Genomic DNA, 20,050 nt, shown 5'->3' on the forward strand with positions numbered 1-20,050 from the left:
TTTGGTAGATTCTTAAAAAGAAGAAATGCACTGGAGGACCACAGATGACAACAACAGAATTCATTCCTTGGTGAAGAGAAAACCCCATCACAAGATCTTTTGATGTGCAATCAACTTTGCAGGAAAACATCTAAGTTTTGGAACAAGATGAAACACAGAACAACTTGCACCGGAATTGATGTGAAGAGAAGAGGATGGAGAGGGGAATCAAGAACTGGAGTTCCAAAGCAGACCACATCATCTGTCAAACATGGTGGAGGCAGTGTTATGGCATGAACATGTGCAGCTGCCAATGGAACTGGGTCACTGGTCTTTACTGACGATGTAACTGCTGATACAAGCAGCAGGATGGATTCTGAAGTGTGCAGCGTTTACAGATTCACTCAAATGCTGCTAAACTGAAAAGATGATGCTTCACAGTGCAGACAATTCAAAACATACCAAAAAAAGCAAGCCAAGAGCTTCTTAAGAAAAAGAAAGGAAAGTTTTTAAACGCCACAGTCAGGTGACCGACTGCCTGGCAACAACCTGGCAAAGCTTCTCAGGGAGGGAAACTGTTTGGTGATGTCCATGAGTTCCAGACTTCAGGCAGTCATTGACTGTGAAGGATTTGCATCCAAGTATTAAAAATAATCCTTATATTTATAATTATGCTAGTTTGTCCAATTATTTTTGAGGCCGTGCAACTGGAGTAAAAAAAAAAAAATGGCTGTAATTCCTAAAAGGTTAATGCAATATTTCTGTTAAACCCTTTGAATTAAAGCTGGAAGTCTACACTTTAATCACATCTTGATTGCGTCTTCTCAAATCCATAGTGGTGGTGTACAGAGGTAAGACTACAATAACTGTGTCACCGTCCAAACACTTATGGACCCGACTGTATTAATACACATATCTTTCATATTTAGAGTGTGTGCACTCACACAAAATATCTATTTCCTCTTAATGATGAAAAGCCAAACTTGTGATCTTCACATCTGTGCAAGAAACATCTCAGATTATTGTCAGTTCATTGATACTTGACTACCAGACTTTTTATCTTTATCCTCCCATGTGCCCTCAACTGGCTTTTCTTTCCCAAACCAATCTCCTCTCAAGTGTTTCTAATCTCTGTAAAGACTGTGGAGAGACACTGTTGTGAGATACACTCTTAACTGTTACTTCAAACAAGATTATCTGACTGAGATAGTATGAGGTGCATCATTTGTTTAGAGATGGAGTTTGAGCTTTTGGATATACAGTAAGATTATACCACCTCGTTATAATATGGACAACATAGAGTTGAATTTCTATGCAGCTCAGTGGGAGAAAGAATGTCTAGTCATCACCAGGGCAGAACTCAGCAGGTAATAATAGTACCTGCTGGTGCTAGCAGTAACAGCTGAAGTGAGAAAAAAAACTTTATGAAATAAATGAGTCATGTTCAGTTGTCAATGTAGTGTCATAATCATCCAAAGATTGAAGCAGCACATAAGCTGTCAAAGAGATACATACAGTCTTACATGCTCTTGAAAACATGTCTTTTACTAGCTGCTAAAAATTAATCTTTCCTTATAAATTCAAAAAAAAAGAAACTAACAAAAACCCAAGCAAAGGTGAGCACAGTCTGCTCATTTACACTAAAGGAAGGAAGCCTGGGTCTTTTAGAGATTTTACAATTTATCTGTCAATCATTTCCCTTTGCAATTTCTTACTCTCTTTTTATTTTTTTAATGAATTTATTTTAATTTAAAATAAATTAAAAATAAATAAAACGTAATTGCACTCCCTTACTTTGATAATGAGGTTTAGAAAACCCCAAGACCTTAAATTTACAATAATAAAAATGAGAAAGGAACACGTTCACTAATTTCACTGGGATAATCTAATACCGTGCATGCATAAAACATATGGACATGGTATGGTTCATGGAGAGACATGCAGTCAATAGATTAAGTATTTAATGAATGAACTGTTGTTGGTGAATCTTCTGCTCAGTTAATCAATTAATAAAATAATTGTTAATCATTTTGGTTACATTTTTCTGCATGTGCATTAGTTTTGACATTTCAGCCGAATATATGGAAGAGGACCGTGCCACAGGCCTGTCTTTTTCCAACTTCGGAGAAAAGAGAAAGTCTGATACGTTCCAGGCCTCTGCTGATTGGTCAAATGCCACAATGTCGTGTTCTGTAATGTAGAGTGATCTTCAAAGATTGGCTGGGTGAAAACCACATGCTTCTCGACCTCACTGAGAGGCAGGAGCAACACCATATTTAATGTGTGTGGAAGTTACAAAATATGATCACTTGCCCCATAAAGGGTTAATGTTGATGCTGCCACAAGCAACAGTCACTCACACATCATCACTTCTAAACAGGATGTCATAACATCAGAAAAGTCCCGAAGTCAAGTTCATCCACTGCCTCCCACAGGGACTAGTATAATTAAAAGTAAACTGAACTTGTTAATGATTAATCAAAGGGGAAAACACAGGACAGCTGACCATCCTTGGCCAGGAGAAACAGAAGCTGACAAGTGTTTGCAGCAAGAGCAGAGCTTTCAAACAATACTAGATATAAAGACAGAGCAATGGTGACTTTTAACGGCCTTCAGAACAACAGATTACACTAAATCCCCAACAAAAAGATCAATAATCCAAAATGTAGACTTTCTTATGTTCAAATTCAGAGCATCACCATGAATTCAGTCTTTATATTTTCCCTTGACTGACCCACAATAAGCTATACAATAAAATACGGCTCTTTTTGGAACTGCAATTACTTTCTGAGGAAATTAATCATATAAAGGAACAACGTGATAAGAACTGCTAACAGGTTATTACAGCATGCCGTGTTCATCGTTGATAAAAACTTGCCTCATACCATCAGGAGAGAACAAAGTGCATTCTGGAGCCAGATTTTGCATTAAGGCAATTTAAAATATTCCAGACTGCCTAATTTAGGGGTCGGACTTCTGTGTAACTTAATTCGACAAGATTAATTATACAATTAAATCCAAACTTCTCTCAATTATGTGGAGAAATGCTGCCTGCCTGCTCAGGCCGACCCTTCACCTTTGCTGAGGCGAGGTACCTGATAAGCATAATTTTCAACAGGAGCAGAAGAAACTGCCGCCTATTTTGTTGCCGCGCTCGACTCAGCACATTATAGTTCTTAATTGCTGTCAGACTTCGTAACTGTGCCCTTGACATGGAAAAGCAAAGTGTTATGCCATTCACCGGCACATTACTGAACGTGCAGGAGCGCCTTCCTGATTGACAGGACAATCCACTGAAACAAAAGACTTAATTGTGTGTCAATTGATTCTGTAATTACTATTGGCAGTCTTGCCACTTCAGTTTCGCCGATTTATCACGTGTGACGAGCAAATGCCTTATGACATAATATGGTGTTAGCGTTGTAGAACTCTGTGTTATCTCCAAAATGTTGAAGCAGGGCAGTTGAGGAGGCTAATAGGGAGTTTAAGTTCAGCAGCCAGCCAGGTATGTTCATGTCTCCTCTCGGAGAAAATGTATTCTTCGAGTGTCCTTTCATGGACTATTGTACCCTTTACTGCTACATTAAGGGACCACGACGCAGGGCCACTAGTAACCCCTGCTCGTGTTCCTTTCATATTTATGTCGGGCTACGAGCTGAACCAGCGGGACTGAGTTACAAAGAGCAGGTGGGCTCATCCTCCTTGACAAGCAGCCATTATCAGCACAGTTCTTGGAGTGAGAGAGGAAAACCACCAGGGATGGGTGTAAAACCTCTTTCAAAGACCTTCAAAATCCCACTTTCTCCCCTCACTCTCCCTCTCTCTCGCTCAATCCCTCCCTGTCATCATTTTATTCGCCCTCTCTCTGCTCCCTTCAGAGGAGAGGAGAATGAAGAAGGAGAAAGGTGGGGGGGATGGTCTACTTGACCTTAATCTGCCCAGTAGTGAATTTCAGAGAGATGACATGCAACCTTAGAGGTAAAGGGCAATTGTTTTTCCCCCCTCTTCTGAGAGCCAATTTACAAACCCCAGGGACTTTTTCTTTTTTTTTTTTTTTTAGGAAGCTGCGAACTATTTCAGGTTCTGCCACATTGTTTTTGATTCACTCTGAACGAAGGGGCTAAAAGAGCAAGAGCAACCTGACTTCCCTTAATCTCAATCATCATCTGGCTCATTAATTCCTTGATGCCTGAATTTATTTACAATTAAATTTAAAAAAAATTGTGTTTTTGCTTTCTAGCTGATGCTAAAATAAGTGGAGATTGTTAATTTATCTATTACACATAGAACAGAAATATAATAATAATAACAGATATATAATAATTAGGTCCCACTCTGACCGGTCCTATGAGAAACCAGTGCTTGCAAAAGGTTCCGAGGTACGTATTGAATATGCACAAACCGGTACTGGGGGAATGGATAAGCTGTCTCGGCTGCAGTCTGAATGAAAGTGGTACGTTGTAAATTTGCGACAATAGGCATCATGGGGTTAAACTCCATTCATACCTGCTGCACGTTAAAAAAATTTTTTTTAAAGTATACCAGCTTTAACTGTCATTATCTTTTGGCAATTTACTGTTATGCTACGAATGTTATGATTTTGTACAGATCATAACATCAAAATCGCAAAAACTATATATGTGTTAATTATTAAACAAAACAAACAACAAAAAACAGTACAAAATGTAAATAGCATCTAAATGAAAAACCAGTATTTTTACAATCCCGTCTTTTACAACATTTGACCTTAAAGTTACGTCATTTTTATACTGTATTAAATCAGCAACAATATAATTATTCTAAATATATTCAAAAAGTATTTATGAGAAAAATATCCATGTTAAGGAAAGAAAAATGCTAAATATATTTTTTTAAATGTGTCAATCTCTGGCCAATGTATTTTCAGAAATAGTGATTTTTTTCTTATGCAATGTTTGCCTCTAAAATTACACATTTTTTAAATGTATTTAAATCCACAAAAATATCATTATTTTATCAATATTTGCTGTTATTGTCATAGTATTTGTTTATTTATTTATTTACATTACACCATATCTTAATGTAGTTTTTCTGGCATTGTGTGACAGAGGACAGTGTATGGAACAATATTTGCATTTCATGGACTACTCTATGTGTAACCTATAATGGAAAATGTTTCCTACTTGCCGCAATGGCTATTATAACAAGTACATTACAACATTAATCTCACAGAAGCCAAACAACAATTGAGCATAAAATGCTAATAAGTAAATAAATCCAGCTGGTGGTATTCTGCCTGAGGAAATGGATGAGAAGCACCATCAGCGGCACTTGATGCAGCTGATTGTTTTCACAGATTTGCATCAAAACCCAGAAATCCAGAACCGCCTGGACCGGCAGAACCTAATTTTATGAGCAAGGAAGCAAACCGACTGAAGCTGTGTTACCTGCACCTCCATGAGCTGAGTGACATGTCCGTAGACACTCCTGCAAAGTTTTGCAACACTGTTTTATGACAACAATTTTCTGCTTCAAATTTAAGTAGTGTGACTGATTAGTCTGTTGATAATTTCACATTCAAGCAGATAGAGCCTAGCAGGGGACTGATACAGGACAAAAAAAACACATCAAAACATGATCCATGATTGCTGGATTGATAGGTGCTCCAATCAGAACCACCTCATTAGCTCTAAACGTGAGTCAAATGAGGCTGAATTGAGGACGTGGCTTAAATGACAGACATTCCTCAAAGTGCTCTACTTGTATCAAGCCTAAACCACATCAGCATAATGTACAGAAGAAAGTGCATCTGTTTTTCCAGGCAGGAAACAACTACAATATTCAAACCAGTGTATCACCAGACAAAACTGCGGCTCAGATTTTCTAAGAAAGTCACAAAAGCTCTGGCAGATTTGCCAAGTGCTCATATAGAATAGTCAAGAAGCGATGCATATTTAACAATGTATAAAGGCAGAGAAATTAACCATGAGACAAGTCTTTTTGCTGAGCCAGTGTGAGCCATGAATTAATAATCACAGTGAAGTTATTAAGTTATTTGTTAACAGTAAATATTCTGTATGTGTCCCTGAGAGCATGACTTTTTAATAATTTGGAATTTTTAAACTTTAATGTTGCGCTCTGTTCTGGAAACAATGGTGCTTAGCTGTAATTGATTCTTCGGGCGTGGAGTAATTATGATGGCTGCTTGGAAGTGCAGCCTGATCCACTTCGCCCTGGGTGATAGCAGAGAAAGCGAGGGGGAGAACAGAGAGATTTAAACACGAGGAAGGCAAGACAGCGCGAAGACGCAGGTTTGGATGTAGCCCTTTGACAGACAGGCCGACTGAACTGGAGGCAGAATACAACACAGTGGTGGGAATAGCCTCCAACCCTGAGCCATCCATCTTCTAATCCCATTTTTTAGGCCTATTCACTCCAACACTTCACATGCACTGTTTATTTAAATGGTTTGGGACTGATAAACTGCCTCAGCCTTTTCTTTCCATCTCTGCTGCTCATATCACTCTTTATGCCACCTTTTGCCCCTTCAAAGCGTCTTGTTGCTCGCAGGTCACTATGCCAACGGCTGCAGACAGAGTCGATCTCAGGAGGGTAGTATTTAATCCATCAGGGCTCAGTGTTAATTACTCACATCCACGGGGCTCTGAAGTGAGGCTGGGCTGACACATCCTGGCACTGGTCTTTAAAGGGAGTGATCCCGCAACAAGGTGCACAGTCTAGGACACAAGACTTGGTGCAAATTATTGTGCAAAATTCCTCAATCTTGCTGCAAACGACAGCGCTCCAGAATACATTTTGTAGTCCCGGGGCAGAGTAGAGCAGGACAGAACAAACACACACACAGCAAATTCCCCCCTCAGGTAAAGGTGCGCCGTCATCTGCACCTGATGGGGTTTCCCGCAGGTCGGTGACACACACCGATTCATGGGGACCGCCAGGAGAAAAATGCCAATTGTATCGTAGGTTAAGTCTCTATAGCCAATACACAGACATACAAACACACACACAGGGTCCCGTCTAGAGCGGCATAGCAGGCCCCGGTCGCAGCTGCTCTCCCCTGCCTCGGGAGGAATTGCTTCCATTTGGCCTGTCACTTTGGCCAGGGCCACTGTGGCTTTTCTCATTTGTCAGAGAGCGGGGGCGATCCTCTGGCTCTCATGGCTAATCTGCAGCCGCAGGCTAAACGAGACACACACACATAGGCTCGCTGCTTTCTCCTATATAGGCTTTGGTTCACAAGGGTCTTTTTTACTTTCCAGTCAGCAGGGGGAAACAACAGCAACAAGGAGGAGATGGGCAGAGAGAGAGATGTCAACAGTATCAAGGTCAAGGATGCAGCCTCTCATGGATCTCCACTTTTGATATAAAGATATTATTCACACTGACTGGATGATGAGATTATTCTCTCAGAACCACAGCAAAGGCCTCTTTGCTACTGATTTGAAGAACTTCAAACAACACACTAAAGGTAATTGGACATGGTTTTAGTAATTATCCTCTGATAGAGGCAAAAAGCATTGCTTTAACTGTGACACCACTGAGTCTGGGTTGCACATTCTCTTCCATGCATGAGCGCTCAGTTAGCACTTGATTAGGGGCAGAAATGATTCAGTAAGTCTCAGAGAGGGATAGCGAGGTCCACATGTAAATGAAATTGCCTGCATTCATATACAGTTGTATAGAATTCCCAGACATCAGCTTTGTCTTGCTTGATTTTATTACAGTATATTGTGGGGTAATTACGCCATAACAGTCCAGCAGTGCTGCCTGGTAACATGTTGGAGCACCGAGGTAACGGAGCAGTGCAATTAAAGAGGTGTCACACACGGCTTTGAGGGAAACGTGGCCAATGTGCTGCGCCAAAACTGATCCTATCATTAGAGGCTGCCATCGCTTTGAGGTACAAATGCTTTCAAGTCTTTCTTTCAGCGAGCTTCCGCTGCAGTCAACAGGTGATGGCTCTACTTGATTATTAGTCTGCCTTAAATCTACTAGTATCAATATGCAGCTACCTGTGAGATCCATATTAGAATGAAAATGTATTCCTTTGATTAAAGGTGGCTCAAAACTGGGTTGTCATTTGAGATTAAAAAAAACTAAACCTCACAAGTCAAGCATCTCTTCATTCTTTTAGCAGTGAGAGACAAAACAGAACAACTCAACAGCCACTGAAGGACACGATATGGAGGAAAGAAAACTTCCCTGCACAGAAGTGATTAGAACAAGTTTGTAAGTACACAATACAATTTGGTAGGAGTATGTCAGACTCTGACCTTCTGGTGAAACAACAACAATGAAAAAAGAGCTCAGATTTTAACATTTATTTCTGGAAATATCTGACACTAGAGGTTAGGCCAGAAACTGGTCTAAGAGGGTCAAGCTTGTGATTCAGCAGCATGTTTTTTCAGGGCTGATAGTCTGAAATTAAGGAGGCCGATAACTGATACTTGGAGCCAAGAAACACTACCAGTCAAAAGTTTGGACACACCTTCTCATTCAATGGTTTTTATTTAATTATTTCATTCATTGTAGATTAATACTGAAAACATCAAAACTAAAAAACAATGCATATGGAATTATGTTGTGAACAAAAAAAAGTGTTAATCTTCAGTATTAATCAACAATGTAGAAGATAATACAAATAAATAAAAAACATTGAATGAGAAGGTGTGTCCAAATTTTTGACTGGTAGTGTACATTTGCAGTAAAAATGAAAATCCTTGCGTCAAAACTGAGAATAATACAAACTCCAGCACAAAAGTTGCACACTTCACATATGTGTCATTAAAGAGAGCTTTTCAGCATTTATCCATCAGTGTTGTTCGGCTGTTACTTGAGCACAGATAGTGCTGTGGATACAAAATTGCTTGCGACCACAGATAGAAAGACGTGGCTGTATTAGAGCTACGGTTGCATTTTCTACATTTGCAAATGAATAACTTCATGTGGAACTGGTAACACAAAATAAAATGAAAAGAAAGATTCTGAACACCAACTCGATAATCGGTCAACCTCTGTTCAAAGCACTGGAGTTAAAGTCAGCAGCTTCTTTACCTCTGTAAGACTGCATTATCTACCTCTACATGGCTGCTGCTTCTAAGAGCAGTGCCTTTAAAAAAAAAAACAAAAACAAAACACACAGAGATCAAGTGATCATGTAACTATCCAGTCATACACATTGATCAAAATCTCATCTTTAATTTACAATCCATTGCAAAATACATTAGAGAAAACATCATTTGAGTGATGGTCATAAGTTTTTAAACATTTCTGACAACCTTAATGTATTCCCAAGTTTAATTATTTCTTAATATTGACATTTCTAATTAAGCAGCATAATTGGAAAGCCTGTGTGCAGTGGCAATCATTTCAACGGCCACTGAAAAATGAATATGAAAATAATTAATGAATACTACCGCTTTTAATTGCTGTGTACCCGTATTCATAATTGCTGCAGCATCCTCCTTGAAATGACATGATGACAAATACAAGTGTCATGTCAGCGCTTTCCTTCTTCATCTCGCACCTCAATCAAAGCTAATCCATTTCACCTAGCTATGAACACTGAAACAAATTAAAGTCCCATTTCATTTTCCACCTTCATTAATGCATCTTGTTTCCAAGGTTACAATCATTGAGTAACTGTGGAACAAACAAATTCAAAGAAGCGTGCGCTTTGATACTTTGAGAGGAAGACATGGATGGAGCTTACTGGGAAAACAAATCAGCACAGAATTTTAATCCTCCGGCTCCAAAGTGTTCTGCACATGTTTATCAAAAAACAAAGCCTTTTTTCATCTGAACAAACATTTTAATATTAGACTTTAGACGCTTATGCCCACAGAATTATGTTGGTAATTTAAACTTTGCCTTGCCAATGCTCCAATAGTAAGTACGTAGTGTATTTAATAGTCCCTATCCAAATGCCGACAGGAGACAGCATGAGCAGTAACTGCACAATGTCATTATGTTGGTTGTGTTTCTTCCTGCAGTGTGATGTGACAACGCCAGACACAATGACCCAATTTGCCTGAGTGGTTATAGGGGGCTGCCAATAGTAGGCTGCAGCATAAATACAGTACAAAGACACTCTTAGGTAACAATACAATCCCCACTATGTAATACAGCCACACAGAATGTCACATTTTCACACTGTTTATACACTGCATTTTCTTCTTTGCTCACACATAAAGGGAAAAAAATAAAGAGCCTAAAGATATGCAGGGCTGGAGGTGGTGGGGGCAATGATGAGTTCTCAGACTAGCCTCTTTCGCATGCAAATCATATCTGAATTTCTCATTAGCATAAATGCATGAGCAACTTTAAATGCTTTTAATTTTCAATCTCGCCCAGCAGAGGAGTAATTTGTCACTGTCAAGATGGGAGACTAAAAGGGGGGGGGACCAGAGGGAGCCAAGGACTCCACGCTAAACTGGAATCACAGAAAATTTCTGATTTACTAATTGACTGATGTGCAGTTCAGTCGAGTTGCCTTGAAGGTGTAAATAATTCTGTGTATATTCAAATGGCAAAAATGAGAGAGTGCGGGGTGGATACGGAAAAGCACATTACATGATGCTTTTCCCCAGGCCATACTTTTCTCTTGGTGATTCTAATTTCCAGCCTTTTACGTTTTCACTCTGTCTCTCTAAAGCGGCGCAAGTTTGCCGTTTTAGCACATAATCACAGATAATCAACAGGAAATTAAAAACAAAATGTCACAATTTTTTACATCTCTTTGCCATTACAGAGAAGGAGGCTGCTCAAAGCTATTCATCAGCGGAGCACAAAAACATTCCTGCAGCTTATCACATAAGCAGTTGTAAGTCATTTAAAATTTTATCTTCATTCTTTCAAGATGTAAGATCAATTGACACTGCACTGTGAAGTCTAAACTACTAATGCCTCATTTTTGGAACAAAGCAGTTCACATTCAGACAGACCTTGTTAGCTAAATTTAGCTGTAGGTGAAAACAGGGGGAGAAAAGATTTAACAAGCTCCCCATTTAAATGACTAAAACCAATTATGCAAACATAATTAGTATTCCATAAGAAAACTAAAGGCGTCTGCAGCATGGGGCAGGCTGCTTACCTCCAAAGAAGGCTTCATCAGAGACGAGCGTGGTGGATGTATGTGTCTGTACTGTTCCATAAAACGCCCAGCCTCACTTCGGTGTCCATTCCAGTTAATCAAATGGCCCGGCTCTTAAACTTCAAGCTTCAGAAGCTTGGGAGGGTTGAGAGACCAAATCATCATGGTGCCAACTTTACAACTCCTGCAGGGATTTTAAAACAAGACAAAGGGAGACAGTGTGAAAAATGATGTGAAGATATTTCATGATGAGTAATTAAAGGGTCTCGGTCCTAAATTAGGACTTCAAAAGGTGAAATCTTCATGTTGCTGGAAAGGTTACTGACAAAAATTGTTTAGAGGATGAATATTCAACCAAAATCACTCAAATAAGTTCAATATACACTAGACAGGGGTGGAAATAGTTTTCGGACACCCTTAAAATTTTACACAATCTCAAATATTATCATGAAGTATGGAAAAATGTGGAAATGTGGAAATGTGGAAAAATCATGTTTGTGTTTCAAAAGGTGTGGCTGCATTAAACAGACCCAAACAAGTACAAATGATATTTTTTCGTTCATTGTTTACGAGAAAAATTAACAAAACTAAATTCTTGACAGTTTCAATATGTCACTTCTAAACATTGTTGGTATCAAAGTCAACAAATAACAGAGAATGTGTTCAAAACTGATCAAATAATAAATAAACCATCACATCATATAAATAACATTTAGTAGTCCTGCCATTAGCTTGTAGTAGAACTCTAATCCTGGCTGGCATGTTCCCTACAAGCTTTCACACTGTTAAGGGGTAATCTTGTCCTTTTTTTCTTGAATTACTGTTTTCAATTCTTCTAAATTCTTTGGTTCATGCTTTGAAACACATTTTTGATAATCCACCACAGATTTTCAATGGGGCTCATGTCCGGGGATTGTTACTGTGCTTCTGCAGCCAAGTTCTACTGGTCCTGGATGTGTTCAAGGGGCATCAACTTGTTGAAACATCCAGTTTTGACCTCGACAGAACAGTGCACGTGCAGAAGGGAGCATGTTGGTTTGGAGAATGGCACAATACTTATCAGAGTTCAATGTGCCATCACAGACAGTGAGATGACCAACATCAGCAGCACCATGATACTGCCTCCACCATGCTTGACAGTAGGTACTGTACATGCTGGAGATAATGCTTCAGCTGGCCTCCTGCGTACCCTCACATTAGCAATAGGAAGATAAAGGTGGAAACTGGACTCATCTGACCACAGAATCTTGGGTTCAACGATGCTGGACTAACCTCTGTCTCTCATTGATCAGGGGCTTCTTGACAGCCTTGTAGGACTTTAAACCATGATCTAAAAGTCGGCCAAGTACAGTGCAGGGGAAACACTGGACACCACTTTGGTTTGACCACTGCTGCTGAATTTCCTGTGATGTCATTCAGCGGTTTTCCTGCACATACGGATCAGGATGCGGTCATTTCTTGCTGAAGAAACTCTTGGGACGCCCAGATCTTGATTTGTCTTTCAAGCTGTTGGTTCATCTGTATTTCTGCAGTGTATCCAACTGCTGAAGGGCTACATCTGTGCTTCCTGGCTATCTGGCGGCAGCTGTACCCTTCCTGGCTGAGAATCTGGATCTTCAGGCATGTTTCCTGCGCTAGGTTCCTGGTTTTAGTCATTTTTGTCTCTGAAGAATTTTCAAATGTGCTGGCTTTATATAGACATGAAGCATGGCAACAAAAACTCTGTCTTTTAATATAAAGCACAACCCTCATTAGAGGATCACTGGTACCGAAATGTAACAATACTGAAAATTTCTTATGTATTTTCATGGAACCAATCAGTTTTAAATTTTTTTTTAGGATTTGTTTAGTATTTTGGCTGTGACTGTACTAAAAGAAATTGCACTTGAAGACCTAAGAGTGATTCTTAATGCAACATTTCACAAATGCATGGGGTGTCCGAAAACTTTTTTCCACCACTTTATACACACTATATTATTATATGTATAGGAACATATAATAATAAATAAATAGCATTTTGTTCATTTGCAATAATGGCAGTGTAATATGGCATATTTTTTCACTACCACATCTACTTAACTGTACCAAGACACTTGAAAAGAAATGGTGCAGAGTTAACCATCTTTGATCTACTTGTAGCTTTACTGCAAACTACACAGGAAGCACAAGCCGAGTTGATCTCGAGAGCAACTGAGATATCAAAAGTTGTGTACATTCTTAAGTATGGTTCCCAATCTACACCACAGAATCCCCTTATTAGTCTGTATGAAGACAAGTTTGCCTTCCCATGAACTATCCTACAACCCTATGATTCTGCATGTTCTGTTTTAACGAGTAATTATTACTTAAAACCTCACAAGATCTTTGTTCTGCGTATCTTGTGAACATGCTCGGTACTTTCCAAGAGGATTGTGTCATACTTGCAAAACGAGTTTATCATCGACCAGCCTTTCCTGACATTTCACTTGTTAGGCAACAAGCCGCTGTGCTTCCCAGTATTTCACATGAATCTTTCTCAGGCATTAGGATTCATTTTAACCTTCTGATTATGAGTTTTTACATTTGATCATATGTGATTATATATTTTAACATCAATATTAAACATATTTGAACACATGGTCTAAATGGTTATATACTTGACTATATTTTCCCACTGTAGCTGCTCAAGTTTTATACAATTTTCCCATTCATGCATTTTAAACAACAAGCCAAAGTTAATCTTTAATTAGGCTGCAGCAATACTGTTCTGAACTTAGCAAATAGCTGGATTATTCACTGGATAAGGTAACTTTTTTGGCACTTGTCCCATCAGAAGGAAGGCTCACAGCAAATCAATAGAAAGTTGTTCTGAGTGATCACCTTTATCCTGCGATGGAACGGTTTTATCTGATGGGAGTGGTCGCTTCCTGGGTGACAGCGCCTCCATTTACATGCTTCGAGGGGTCACTGAATGGTTTGAAAAGTAAAAGAAAGTTAGTCGCATGTTAGAACGTTCGCGGCTGCCAGATTTTGACCCAGTTGAACACCTTTGGGGGAATTTGGACCGACATGTCAGACAGTGCTCTCCACCTCCATCATCAAAACACAAAAAGAGAAGATATCTATTGGAAGAAAGGTGGTCTTCCCTCCGGAAGAGTTCAGAGATTTTAGAATTAATATCAAGGTGGGCTGAAGCTGTTCTGGTGGCACATGGTGGCCCAACACCTTACCAAGTCACTTCTGTCAGCCATCTTAGCCACTGCTTTGGTACTATGTCCCAAGTGATGCTACATTTAGAACCTTTTTACCATCACACCAACATATGCTGTTAATCATGACCACACAGCCCTGTATAGTAAACAGAATTTTTGCATCAATTGCAAACGTCAAAGTTACAAATCACATTCCAGTTGCCATCTAGTTATTATTCACACTGTACATCTGGACAAATTAGAACTTTGGCACAATTTTAACTTTCATGCTTTGTGAAATTCAAGGAAATTTTTGGTTAATTAAGCTTAAAATAAGGGTAAGCTGCTAACAGTCCTGCAGTTAGTAAAGGCATTTAGCCCTTACTAGTTAATGTAACAGAAAGTTCAGTAAACTTCAAAGGCTGATTACTGTTTTCAACCTATCAACCACAAATCACAGTCTTCATGATACAACAACAGGGGCACAGCAAGAGGTGACCATGCCCCTATAGACTAAAGTCTGGCCAAACCAAACAAACAATAGCAAAGTGTTCTAGAGGGCTACTCAAGTACTGGTGGTAAAACCTAAACCTAGTGTCATTTAAATTGTAATCAGCAACAAGAAAAGCAGTCAGAGAGCACAGTACTCCACGAAGGCTGCTTAGTTGTTGTATGATTTCCAACGGAAAAGTCCTGATAAGTCCGCAGTGTTTGGATTTGAAGTAGGTCCGCAATCATGTGATCATCATCGTAGCGTTCACTTGTCATTGTTACAGCGATGCCGTGCCGCTATCTCAGAATGATACCGAAATATGTAATAAATCCGTGGATCCAGACTATAAGCCGCATCACTGCCAAAATCTAATCAGGTGGTCCTTGTTTCATTTCTGACCTTCCCTGAAAATTTCATCCAAATCTGTTATTCCGTTTTTAAGTAATGTTGCACACAGACAGATGGAAGGACAAACGTACGCAGCGGCGTTCCTTGGTGGAGTAATTACACAAACATAATTTAGAATAGTTTCAGATTAGCTTAATTGAATATTTAGATTAAGTGAAGGTTACATCAAAACACCTATTACAGGGCTCCAGACTGCGACTAAATGGTCGCATTTTGCGACTAAAACCTGAGTAAAATTTTCATCTACTCGCGCATGTGCGACCAGTAAATTTTTAAAAATTATTATTGAATATTTTTTTTGTTGCTGCCAAACTTCTGCTCTACACTTCAGCCCAGTAGTTAACAGTAATGAAATGAGCTGCTTTGCCAACCGACATTAACTCCATAAGAAGAAGAAGGTGGGCCAATGTGTGAGAGCTGGGGGGAGAATGGCGGCGAAGCTCCTGATGTTTCACAAAGCCTTCAGCCGTCAGCCTTATTTTGAGCACAAATTCACCTTTCTGCCCTTCACTCCTTTCTTCAGGAAACACCGTAGAGCTTGTCTCCATTGCAGCTAGGTGCCTTTAAGTTTAGACACATCCTTTTTATAGACAGCAACAGTGTGGAACCGTTTTCTTTCATCTTTACGTGAATTTTCTCACTTTTTGGCAGCATCTTCGTCATGTCAAGAAACCGCTTCTTAGATAAACACTTCTAATGGTTAGATTGGAATGGTGACAAAATAAAAGCCCGTAACATTAAATATACGTCTTCAAAATGAAAGCATGGAAGGAACGGTTATTTTAACACTAGCAAAACAAAGGCTTGCAAAAAGTGATGAACTGATCAACAGACCTTTATAAGAGTAATTTACATGCAATTCGCTATCCATACATAACATGCACATGCATAACACCTGCCTGTGCTGAGCACAAGGTCATTTTTTGTTAAAGATTTCATCCGTCGGAAATGATACGTCAACTGAGCAGCCTTGGCGAAGTACTGCGCTCTCTGAGTGCTTTTCTTGTTCTGTTGTGTCAACTGCTGCACAATAAAATGTGAATTGAAAACATTACAGTTTCTGCAGTTATTGTTCAAGTATTTATCAGTAATGCAGTGAAAATGAGAGGAAATGTGAATATTTACTTTGTAAGTCGATTTTGGTGTGCGCCCCTAAATTTTCTGCTTGTGCTCCTAAAATTTTAAGTTAGGGGCCACTGTGCTCCTATGAAAAAAGTTAGTCTGGAGCCCTGCATTATGAAGTCCTCCTGGTGAACTTCCACATGGCAGTTTTACCTGCATGAGTGAATGATAAAATTGAGTAACCAACAAAAATGGACTATTTGGCTATAGTCTTTTGCCAAATAGGAAAAAAATGACAAAGAATGAAAGAATGATGAGTGTGTGTCACCCCCCGTGTGAGTAATAGTCTCAACCTGGTGACCCCTATAAGAACCGTCTGACCCGTCACTGCCAACACAGCTAATTCAGCTGTCAGGTGTTAACATGAGCAGCTTCAGCGTTACTAGTTACACTAGCAATGACAATATAAGTGCTGTAAGGACTTTGCCATGAGCCACAGTAATTCTGACCCCCACAGATGTTGAATGTATTTGACCAGGCAACTGTGAAACGTGTTTGTATAGAAACAATGTACCTGGCAGGTAATGCAGTACATTTTTTAATACTCTCTGTGTCACTGCATTTTAACGAGCAATACTTGCAAGCTGGCTCCTCCTGGAAGCTACATTTCAGCATCTATGCTTAAAGAAACTAGCTGTCAATCATCTTGGCGCCATGGCAACAGGCTGAGAGTGAGTTAAGGTTTTCACTGTTGTGACAACACATGAAGCCAATTAGTAAGCATTAGATTGTACATATATTATATGTACCTGCAGTTAAGTTATATTAATAATTATACAGCATGGTAAATAGCCTAAGGCATTTTTATTTAAATTTAGTTCTGATTTTTTTAAAAAATGTTACATTTAACATGCAGACTCCATAGCTCACATTCACAGTAAAAGAAAACTGAAAGAGCTCTACATTTATACTATTTATGAAAAAAAATTCATATATCTTACATATATTACATTACATATACAGTTACACAATCATATACATTAACATTTTTACACAACGAAACATAACATAAATATATTAAAAAATATTTGATATTCCAAAGTAATCCTCCTTTTGCTTTCTGTCATTCACAAACCAAAAAGCAATCTTTAGGTCGACAGAGAGCAGGAAAAGTGTTCTTCAATACATAATGTAAAGGAACACCTTGATATTTAGGATTAATCATTAGAACATCTAATTGTAGCTTTGGTGTGCAGTGTTGGTAAAGTGGTTTTTGGTAGAATAGTTTACGCAAACTAAACAATACTGTTTTCTGTGGTCACTTTGACTTGTTATGGTCTAATTAAGGTAAAATGACAGAAATTTGATCTGCTACAGTTCAACCTTCATGGCACCAGCTGCAATCCAGTATTAACTGAAGATACCAGTACATGCATGGATGGAAAAAGGTGCTGCTCCAGTACAACCATCCTTTACTTCAGGCTCATACTGCCCTCCAGTGTGGACACAGTGAACTAACACAACTGTACACTGTAAACCAGTTTAGTTCCAAAACCCTGACATAAAATGTCTTTTGCAAAGCAAATATTCTGTCTGTGTGCAGCAACAAAAGAACTTAGTACTCCAAGTACCACAAACAAAATCTCTTCCTGCTGTTTTGGCTCATTCACTGTGAGAAAATATGAGCGTGGATTGTAACTGACATCACGTAGTTCTCTTGTTTTCTGAGTTTCACAGCTCTGGTATGTTGCATGATGAAGATGATTCTTCTTATTCTTCTTATTTTTTAAATCAGCATTACATGAGGACAGGTGTAAAGGGTTCCTGGAGTGTGGTTTTGTTGGCTGGCAAATAAAAGACAATTTCTCCATCCTTTAATTCATGTCATTCTTTTGTAAAACATTGCCACCTGTTGATTTCTGCCCCATAACTCCTGCTTCTATGTCTGTGGTTGGTAAAACTGTCCCTAATCCTAATATTTACTTACAACATTTGATTCTATAATGTGCAAAATAAACAAAAAAAAAAATTCATGCAGTTAGGTTATTTTATAGGAAAATGAACAGATGTATCAACTGTGCAACTCTCTCTTCCTTATTAGGTCCATAACTAATATCCACTTCTTGATGCAGTGTGTCGCTTCATTACAGGGAGACACCATAAGGACTGCTAAAATAGGAAAAGTAGCAAAAAAAATAACTGGCTGAAAGTGAAGCAAAATGCAAGAAAGAAGATTGTTTACAATGCAGCAAAGCAGAAAGCAGGTCATATAAGTCTATGTGTGTACAAGAACCTGCAAAGGATCAAGTAGTATGGCAAAAAAGTGCAGTTTATGAGTGTTTGATGCGGCTGTCTGGAAGCTGCTGGCAGGAGGTGAAACTCATTTGCATCTCCCATCAGGCTTTTCTGTCTTTGACAATTCAAACACAGAACTGTTGGTGGCTTTCTTTTCCTCCCACTGTTAGGATATTATATAGGTGTGGAACAGTCTGTCAAAAGTGCTGTCGGTGTCCTATTCTCAAAGAGACACTGTGATCCTGCAGAAAACACTGGCATGATTCTGTGCCGCTGCCCTCCAGACACGCCTCAGAACATTTACCAAATGTAGATGGTGTGTTTTTAATATGGATATAACTGTGGTGTTGTGAAAGCATCAAGAAAAAGATGATGGCTGCACTTATGTCTACATAATGCCACTGTTTGGTTCAAATCTGGATCTCAGTGTGCTCTAACTGATGGCCTGAGGTGGTTTATTCTTACATTAAATAAGGGATTCTGGCCTGAACTGTGATGTGGGCTACTAAAAGACAAACTCTATGCTGCTTTTTCATATAAAGTAGACAATAGAGCTGTGACAATTAATTAAATAGTCAATTACTTGTAAACTATTACATTACTTGGCAGCTATTTTGATAGTTAATCACTTTGAGCAATTATTTAAGGGAAAATGTTTCTTAAACTTCAACATTTTCTGCTTTTATTACTCTTCTGTGACAGTAAACTGAACATATTTGGGTTGTGGACAAGTATTCGACACATTTGAGGAGATCATCTTGTGCTTTGGGAAACACTAACCAAACATTCTTCACCATTTTCTGACATTTTATAGATCAAACAACTAAAATAATCAACAGATCAGTTATAGTTGCAGCCCTGGCAGGCAGGAAAGAAAAGGAAAGTTGCTTAACTTGGCTTACGTTTGTGCAAATTTTGCTGTTTTGTCATATTTGCAAACATGACAAATACAGTAAAATCCTATAAAATTCCCTGCAAAAAACTTGAAAACTTCACTTAAAACATGACTGCAATTTTTGAGAAAAACAAGTGAATGCCATCTTCCTCTTACAAGTTAAACTACAATTCATGACAATTAAGACGCACCTATGTTCAGTTGAAAACACTCAAATGTTTAGTTTTTATACCCTCACGTGGTCTAAAACACAAAGTAACACTGTCCTATCACTTCACAGGTAAATATTTACTAAGTTTCATCATCAGAAAGAAACAATAAATAAACTCACCATGGAAACATGTCTGCTTGTGCTCCCACTCCACTCAGTCAGGTCACCTAATGATGATGTCTTCAGAGCCACTGGCCAAAGAGAATCTTGGGAAATGGAGGGAAATTTTAAGTGCCACTATTCTGTAATTACCAAATGTGGCCATAGAGGTCACTCTCGAGCGAATCACTTAAAAATAAAGTTGTTTAAAATGATCCTTTCACAGGTGCAGGGATAAAAGAGGTCTCCATCTGCCAACATATCAGCCTGTTTCTATATTTGTGACCGCAGACATAATACACAGTAGATGCAGGTATTAATACAGTTGCTGTGCAGCTAACTAAAC

At 38.9% G+C, this 20,050-nt stretch overlaps 1 long non-coding RNA gene across 1 annotated transcript; it reads right to left on the reverse strand.

Annotated features, from left to right (window-relative positions):
• Nucleotides 1–11,094: 11,094 nt before the first annotated feature.
• LOC129347733 (uncharacterized) lies at nucleotides 11,095–19,813 on the reverse strand. The gene is made up of 3 exons (XR_008599987.1): nucleotides 19,726–19,813; nucleotides 13,931–14,017; nucleotides 11,095–11,255 (listed from the first exon to the last, which is right to left on the reverse strand). It is a non-coding gene; the product is annotated as an uncharacterized LOC129347733 (long non-coding RNA).
• Between the last annotated feature and the right edge of the window lie 237 nt (nucleotides 19,814–20,050).

This window comes from Amphiprion ocellaris, chromosome 20, assembly GCF_022539595.1.
Source record: "Amphiprion ocellaris isolate individual 3 ecotype Okinawa chromosome 20, ASM2253959v1, whole genome shotgun sequence".
In the NCBI taxonomy this organism is placed as follows: Eukaryota; Metazoa; Chordata; class Actinopteri; family Pomacentridae; genus Amphiprion; species Amphiprion ocellaris.